The sequence below is a fragment of the Ailuropoda melanoleuca genome, chromosome 8, assembly GCF_002007445.2.
Source record: "Ailuropoda melanoleuca isolate Jingjing chromosome 8, ASM200744v2, whole genome shotgun sequence".
NCBI lineage: Eukaryota > Metazoa > Chordata > Mammalia > Carnivora > Ursidae > Ailuropoda > Ailuropoda melanoleuca.
Window position 1 is genome coordinate 80,594,021 of NC_048225.1, and position 8,778 is coordinate 80,602,798.

Here is an 8,778-nt window from a genome sequence, read left to right on the forward strand (position 1 = left end):
AAGTCAGACGTGAGACTGGCCAGGTCCATCTGATGAGGGATAAACCAGGCCCATCATCCCAGCTGCCGGACCAGCACTGCAAAAGGAGAGGGTTTCTCGAAATCCTCACCTCCGGTGACCCAGAGAGCCTCAGGGCTCCCAGGAGTGCATCTCTGAATGCAAACTTCCCCTTCATCCCTGTGCCCACTCACCCTGTTGTCATGGCTCTTCTGTTCCCTTCACCTTGCCTGTGGTCTTCAGACAACCCTGAAAGCTTTGCTGAAATTTTTTCCTTTTATCAAAGACATTAATTTTCCAATTACAAATGAGTTTCTAATGCAACAAAAAGATAAAATATGAAAAAGCACAAAAAGAAATAAAACCAGAAAAATCACTTGTTCTTTAGCAATTAGAGGTTGCTATTGTTAACCTTTCCGCGCATGCACTTTTAGTCGTATGAACACACTGAAATCTGGGGCCCTTGCTCAATCTAGCCCTTTACGTGCCTTATGTACATCAGCTCATTTAACCCTTACAACGATCCTAGGTTGGAAGAACCATTATTCTCCACTTTTTACAAATGAGTTCAATGAGGTCCAGAGAAGTTAGGTAACTTGCTGAAGGGCACACAACTAATAAAGAATGGAGCCAGGATTAGCTTCCAAATGGTCAGACTAGAGTCTGGGTTCTTAAGATATATTTAGAGACAATTTTTTGTTGTTGTTTCTGAGGGTTTTTTTTAAACTTCCGCAATAAGCACGCAGTCTATTTAGGCTAGTATAGGGTCTATGAAATAAGGTTTTTGGGGTATTCATCACTGGCAGGCTCCCCAATGGTAAGAGCAGCCGTGTACAGAGGCAGTTCTCCTGGTACATGAGTCCCACACACAGGTGCAGACAGAGGGACGAGACCAGGTGTCTGAGGGATTCGTACTTCATGGGTACAGAGGTATGTATGGATAAAGTCCTGCTCTCAGGAGCAACCCACCCAGCTCTCCTTCCAGACCATTTCTCTTCCACTGTGCTTGGATCCGGTCTGGTCTTGGAAGAGACTGTAGTTCATACTCCACAAGGCTCTGGTCCTTGCCATCCTCCAAAGACTACAGAAGAAATTCACTAGGGCCACTGAGGCAGGATTCAGCCAACTCAGGCTGGGAGAGGGGGCGTTAACACCTGCTCAAGGGAAGCTAAATAAGCAGAAGAGATTGAGTTGACTTTCAATAAATATATAAGAAACTGGACATATGCCCCCCACCAATTTCCAATAAGGTCGTTCAGAATGATGCTTCTCTTTATTAAAGAATTTTTTTTCCATCCAGAGAGAGACAGAGAGAAAGAAAGAGAGAAACTCCACCCTAGAATGTATTTATTTATTTATTTATTTTTTTTTTTTTAAAGATTTTATTTATTTATTTGATAGAGATAGAGACAGCCAGCGAGAGAGGGAACACGATCAGGGGGAGTGGGAGAGGAAGAAGCAGGCTCACAGCAGAAGAGCCTGATGTGGGGCTCGATCCCATAACACCGGGATCACGCCCTGAGCCGAAGGCAGACGCTTAACCGCTGTGCCACCCAGGCGCCTAGAATGTATTTAAGCAGTAAATCCTTCCAGTCCAGGGAAGCAAGATTTAATTTACCTTAGACTTTTCAGTTCATCCAAATCTTTCCGAAGCACTGCTATCACCAAATGTGTATATATATTTTTTAAGTATATTGGAACTGAAATGTCAGGCCGGGGATCCCAATACCACCATCCACTTCAAAGGGCTGTAGAAACTAGGATGTATAAACCATCATGTTTCTTGTCCCTCAATAGATTTTTCTTCTCATGGAGCCCCAGCCCCAAGCCTGGCAGCCACTGAATGCCTGGGCGGCGCTGAGAGCCGGCCCATGGGGAGTGCCTGTAATCACTTCTGCACCATCAACCGTTCTATCAGTTGGTAATGGTTTCCTGATCATTTACTGTGACAAGCGCTTCCGCTGTGCCATTCCGTTTCTCTGGGGTCAGTTATTGCACATGAACCTATACTTGGGGAAACAGTAACCAGTCATTCTGACAGTAATGCAGCGTTCTGATGTGTGACCCTTTGGTGGGACGAAGAGAGAGTGGTCACACACGGCTGCTCCAGGAGCATTCTGGGAGTTTTGCCTTTAGTTATTATGCAAAATGGTGGATCCATGGATACCGCTGTAGGGCTCTATGCTATCCCTGTGGGAATTCATCTTTATCCCTTCTACTTTTGTCTCTAGTGGCAATTCTCTCTGGCAAATTCAAGACCTTGCTGACTCTGATGAACGTGGTTATAGAAAACTGGTAAAATATACGCTGAGGGTCATCCCCAATGACTAGAAGGGCATTTTGTCTAGAAGGGCACAGGGAGAAACCGCATGCAGGGAACATCAGCCCTGGGTTTCAAACAGCGTTAGTCTTTCATTTGTTTCTTTAAGAACGCTTTCTATACACAGAATTCAGATGGTGGCCACCTGTGCCTTCCATAGGAGAAAGGAGGGGAACTGTGGTGGGAAAGAATTAGACTTCCCCATGGGGCAGATGCACATGAGCTCCCTCACACAGCAGGAGAGAGGCTCTCCTTCTCTTCTCGTGTGTGAACTGATCTTAACTAGCGTACAGCAAGGTTCTACTGTTAAGCTCCGAATCCTACCTATTCTTACTTGGGTATCAGAGCGTGCTCTTAACTTAGGGAAGAGGACTGGTTGTTCTAGAATAGCTTTGGCCTCTAACTGTGGGCCCTTGAGAATGTTGCCCTGTCCATTTTAAGTTTGTATTCCTGTAGGCACAGGTGATCCAGAGTGAAGGTTCTCGAGCCAGATGACCTGGGTTCGAATCCTGGAGTTGCAGCTTACTAGCTGTATATTTTTGGGCAAATCACTTAATTGCTTTGGTCCCCAGTGCCCTTATTTTTAAAATTGGGACAGTAATAGTTGCCTACCTAATGGATTGATGTGAAAATTAAATTAATTAATTGACGTTAAGCACCTGGAACAGTGTTAATAAATATTACCTATTTTGGATTGTCCTCAACAAATATTAGCCAAAGAAAGAATGGTATTGAGATGAGAACCTTGGGTGCTATCTTTGTGAAAATGCCTGCTGAGGGCTTCACACCAACAGACTATATGGCAAGGAGAAAAAAAATCATTCTCTTGCTTTCCTTTTCAAAGCATATTAACCTTTACCCCTCAATCTATTTCTCTTTGGGAGAGGAAACCAACAAAAGGATGAAAGAATCTTCTCTGGGGCACACACTTACTGGTCACCATGGGTAACAATCTTTCTCCTAAAGTCAGGGATTGCTGCACGGGCCTTCCTTGGGACATCCTCCAGAAGCCAGTCACTGCCAGCTCCCTGTTGCAGGGGATGAAATAAACAGTCTCAGGATGGCACTGTTATGAGAAGAAAGACAATACACACTCTTGTTAAGCGTTCCTAAATAACAGGATGGGCTTGGCTGTCTCGCCCAACTTTAGGCAAGCTTTTAAATTCCATTAGCCAGCCTCTCACCATGTCCTCAAGCCCTGTTAGACCAAGATTTGAGCAATCAGCCCACTTCTCAGACTCTGTCTCTTAACAGGCTAGTCTTAAGAGCTTTAAGAGCAGAGATCTTGTCTCCAATTCCATTTGTGACCTTAATGCCCCCTCCCTTGCTTGACTCCATAGCACCCACCAGGACAAACACTTAAGTGCTCAACCTCTCACAGCAGCGCTATGAGGCAGATGGGGGCTATTAGGGCCCAAGGCAGTGAGACGGACTTGTTCAAGGTCGGAGAGGTAGCCACTCACAGCCAGAAATAGCACTCAGGGCTCCTGACTTCAAGTCTTCTGCTCATTACTCTAGACCATGCCACTTCCCTCTGACTGGTAAGTGCATCTTGTTCATACCACGCAACCTAATCAGGCACCTAAATTGAGCTGATGCAAATGTAAATATGGTTTCTCGAAACACTCTAGCGGTAATGTTCCATTCTCTCCTTGCTACAAATCAAAGTAATGAGCAGTCTGTTTTTTTTTTATTTCTTTTTGTATTAAAGCTTTAATAGAGAGATAATCATGGGATTGGAAAAAATCCAAGCCACTATGATGAAACGCTTGAAACTCGGAAAGAATAAATTAAAATTAAGAGAGAAAAGTTAGAAATCATACAGAACAATGAGCATAATATGGTGGTTGGGAGAAAAGCAGAGCTAGGTATGATTCCAAATTACTGATCTTAGTTGTTATTACCCCCATTTCTATCTGCTTCTTTTTTAGAAAGGAAGGGTCCGGGGATACATTAGAAGCCTTTTGGGAGGAAAATAAACAAAAATGAAATTAAATAGGTATCTTCCCCGACAAAAAATGATATTATATTTTGATCGTATTCTGGGCAAATTTTGCAAATTTTGAGAACCAAAGTAGGACAAAACTGAAAAACAAGAGAGTGGAGTGATACCCAAAGGTAGGTAGCATTGAGGCAGGAATGTGTTTCAGCAGGTGCATCTGGAAACATGCAGTAGGGTGAGCAGGGATAGAATCGGATGATGTGGTGAACGAGGGCAGTTAGGGCAGAAGAACCTTTCAACCGGCACCGGAGCAATAACCCTAAGAAAAGATAATCTTAGTGCAATTCATCAGGATAAAAAATAAGATTTGGCAAGAGCTTACATGTGAGGGAAGGGAGAGGGAGGAACAACCAAATATTTGATCCGTACCACTCCAGGTGTGGTTGGTACACCAGCAGTATCCGCATGCCTTGAGAGCTCGTACACATTACAGGACCCGGGGGTCTCATCCCAGACCCCCAGAATCACAATCTGCATTTTAACAAGAGCCCCGGATGAACAGTATGACACGAAAGCTCGAGAAGCACCATACTTGACTATAGTAAGTGCCTGGGAGGTAGAGAGGAGAGCAGGACTGACCAGGGTGGAGAAGGACAGAAGGCAGCATCCCCCATGATGCATTGGAGGGAGTGGGAATATTTACAGGGATGTTACAATGACACAGAATAGTAGTCAAGGGAGGTGAAATTCAGGAGCTATTCGCGCCAAGTCACATGAACTCATAAGAATAGATCCAGCAGCTGGGAGAAAAGTTTAAAAGCAGAAAAGGCTGGAGGGCCTAGAACCAGCCTGTGGGTGCCTCCGGGAGATGGAGAGGTGAGGAATGGAGAGCAGCTGTGGAAGCATCACCCAGGAGGGGCTCCAGAGCTGATTTAGCATCGGGACCACGTCTCGCGGACTAACAAATCCTGATTTGGATAAACAGCGAGCCCTGGGAGAGGCACCATCTCCAATTAAGAGATCACAATCCACATAAATAAATGGCAACCCAAGGCAACCTGAGTCGGCCTGGGTAAATCCCCGAGATCTCCTAGGCATGCAGGACAGCAACCGAGGTAGCGAAAGGCTGCGTTATCACGCAGCAGCAGGGCGCCACACGGGAGGCCGCGGTTCTCAGGGGGTGGCACAGGCAGGAAGAGGTGAGCTCTTCTGGAGAGATAGCCTCACCCAAGTGAACTGGTTGATCTCTGAACTTCTCATTGGATCTATATTTTGACAAGGGATTTTGTCGGGATGGAAGGAGGGAAGTGAATGGTGTACAAACTAGAAAAAACAAATTAGAGCAAAATCAGAGGCAAGGTGGCAATGGTGAGACTGCAGTTCTGGTCACAGGCACTATTTCTCCATGCACAGGTGAGGAGGTAGGAGAGGGACAGCACAACACGTTGAGAATTTACTTTGATCACGCATTTGATGCTGGCTAAATGTAAGCACCTCTGACATAGAGTATCTAATCTAGGCTGGGGACCCAGCATAAGATCTTCACCCAAGAAATTTCATTCCAGAAACATCTGGAAGGCCCTTGAATGGGGCCCTGCCTAACCTCAGCCTTATGCCAATTCCTATCTCCATCTCTGACATGGAAACACACCACAGAATGCGACAGACCCATATGAAGCTTCCCATCATGTAAAAATAACTGAACGAGAACGTGTTCTGCTGTCTTGGAGCAAGAAGAAATAACACATAAAGAAACATCTGCCACATAAGCAGAGCAATACTCATTCAAGCATCATTTCTGAGGGCCAACTCTGTGCTTATGCTTCTACAAGATTCTGATAATAAACCATGAACAAGGAAGTCACAGTTCTTGATCTGATGGAACTTACGGATAAGTATATGCAGAGCTTTCTGCACAGAAAGGTCAAGGAAAGCTGGACTCCAAGGGGAAGCATAGATCAAACTCTGATGTATGAGTGGAAAGTGTCTGGTGGAGATCTGGGGAATGGCGTGGTAACCACAGGATCGTAGAGTCAGAGGGATGGGAGTACATGGTGTGGTTTAGAAACCGAGCAGCCACACCCCTGTGTTTGATATAAATGTCAAGAATCTTATGACCATGTCCCTCCTTCACCTGCTGTGTCCCACTGTGTCATTTCTGCCAGATCTTGTCCCTCCACGATGCCAGAGGGCCCCTTAGGCACTGATTTCTGCCAGGGTACAATTTCAAAGCACTCCCGCCTGGAGGGGCACGTCATTTTCCAATGTTAGAGATGAGTAACCGGACGTAAAAGTAATTGTGTGTCTGGAGAAGGTAGAGCCAAAGGCAGTTCCTCCTGTTTCTACCTGGGACAAATGGGAGGTGAGTGTTCACCTGGTGAGAAAATGGTGAGCCACGCTGGAAGGCCCGATAAAGCCGCTGGTTCATCTGAAAATCCAGCATCGTTTATGCTTCAAAAAATCAAATCCAGCAGAGACTTGCCACACTGCGTATTTGCTCACTTGGTCCTCTTACAAGTATTTGTGGAGAGTCTTCTCTGTGCGTTGCATGATTCTAGGCACTATGGCAAGCTATGAAAGAGAGAAAACCGGGTTCTGCTGATTTCTAGGAGTTCGGCGGTCTGGTTTCAGTGACAGTCCACATGCCAGAGAGCACCTCGGACCGTTGTATCTCAAAAGCTGGGGAGAAGACATTTGGTACCTTCTTCATGACTGATGGACAGATTTGGTCCATGGACGCCACGTCAGAATGAATTCTCAGGATGCCAGTCCCAGGTTTCCCCAGGACAAAACGACTCTTGCCTCACATTTTCTTACGTCCTTGGGGGCGATATCCAGGTTGTTCATCCTGGCTTGAAACAGGATTACAAAGATGGTCTGTGAAGAAAAAATGTAAAAATACAAACATGCAAGAAATGGAGGGAAAATCCAGGATGGCCAAGGGGAGAAAAGCAAGATCAGTTTTGTTTTCAGATGAGATTTAGTAGCAAGATCTTGAGTCAGTCGGGCAGAGAAAAAGAGGATTAATTTTTGCTTCCAGAAATAATTAATTTTATTCATGAATGAATTGCTACTTAGCGCCATGTCCATGTAGAGACAAGGGCGGTAGGCTTCCTCTAGAAGCCATCACGACACAGAGACAGGCAGATGGGGACACTGGCTAGTCATGTGGTCTTTTCCTTTTCCTTTTCTCTCCTCAAGAGAAGAGCTTTTTCTGGGGTCAGGGATTCTCATTTTTTTTTCTTTATTCTGCTTCTGCCACATTTATCCCACCTCAGGGCTTCCCACATCTCCCACAAGAAAATTATTTCAGTCTGTGTTGCTTTAGAACAGTGAGTGGCACATGGCGGGGCATCCCTTCCTTCAGCAGATATTTCTGGAGCACGTGAGTGTGCTGGCCTTGTCACCTGTGCTGGGGGTGCAGTGGGGAAGGAGACCTGGCCCACGCCTCAGGGGGCTCAGCCCTCAGGTAGACCCCCGAGAGCAGGTGGTTGGAGGCAGGGAGGTCTGTGAAGCGGTACTGGGGGCCGCCTGGGGAGTTCGGCGTCCACATCAATCATCCATCTCCTCCTCCAGGACAGAAGCAGGTGGGGAGTTTGGACCCGAGTCACAGACAGGGGTCCTGTCCCCTGAGTCCATCCCTGACTCACATTCGAGTAAACAGGACCCTGCGGGTGCACCTGACTGATGGGCCCAATCCTAAGTGAAGCCTCTAGAAAAGCCCCACTCAATGCTGCGACCGGGCCGGGCAGGGCAGGTGGCCTCAGGTGGAGCTCCACAAGGGCTGTGAGGAGGGGGACGACTGCTGGAGGGCACGGGTGTCTGAGAGATAGGAACTTGTAGGGAGCGGGGATCTCCGTGCATCGACCACACAGCATGGAGCATGGACAGCAAGATAGCAGCTCGTACCAACCTCCCTGACTTCCCCGTGGGGCTAAGGGAGTGGGTTGTTTCAAGAAGGCAGATACATTGGCCAAAATTTCTCTTTGACTTGGGAAAGAAAGCAAAGTATTCCCTCTACTGTGAAATATTAGTAACATTAATAAATAATAACTATATTGAGTGTTCATTACATGCCCCAGATTTTACTAAGTGATATATATTTCATGTATATATCATACATATGTGATATATATATATATACGCACTACAGTTATTGTAATGAGAAACCCACAAGGGAGGTGCTCTCTGTATACATACATGACAGATGAAGACACTGTGTTTTAGAGGATGTCATACATCTGGTGAGAGGAAGAGCCAGCACGCAACCCATACCACAGATGATCTGACTATTAAATGCTTATTGAATCAAATACACAATTTGAGCCTGGGATTCTTAATGCTCCTAGAGAGAAGGTGCCTCCAGTTGTAGCGACCTGTGCTCTCTGCCCCTCCTGCTCTGCCTTATGGCATTACAGCAGGTCTTTGGGACTCGGAGGAAGGGCCTCAGGGGGGCTCGTGGGGCTCATCTCACTCGGAGATCCTGTACTCCTGTTTCCACCATTCTCCATCTGTGCTT

At 46.2% G+C, this 8,778-nt stretch overlaps 1 protein-coding gene across 1 annotated transcript in view; it reads left to right on the forward strand.

Moving 5' to 3' along the window:
- The window catches only part of BRINP2 (BMP/retinoic acid inducible neural specific 2), a 123,522-nt gene that overhangs the window by 56,528 nt on the left and 58,216 nt on the right, over positions 1-8,778 (forward strand). The window lies entirely within an intron of this gene.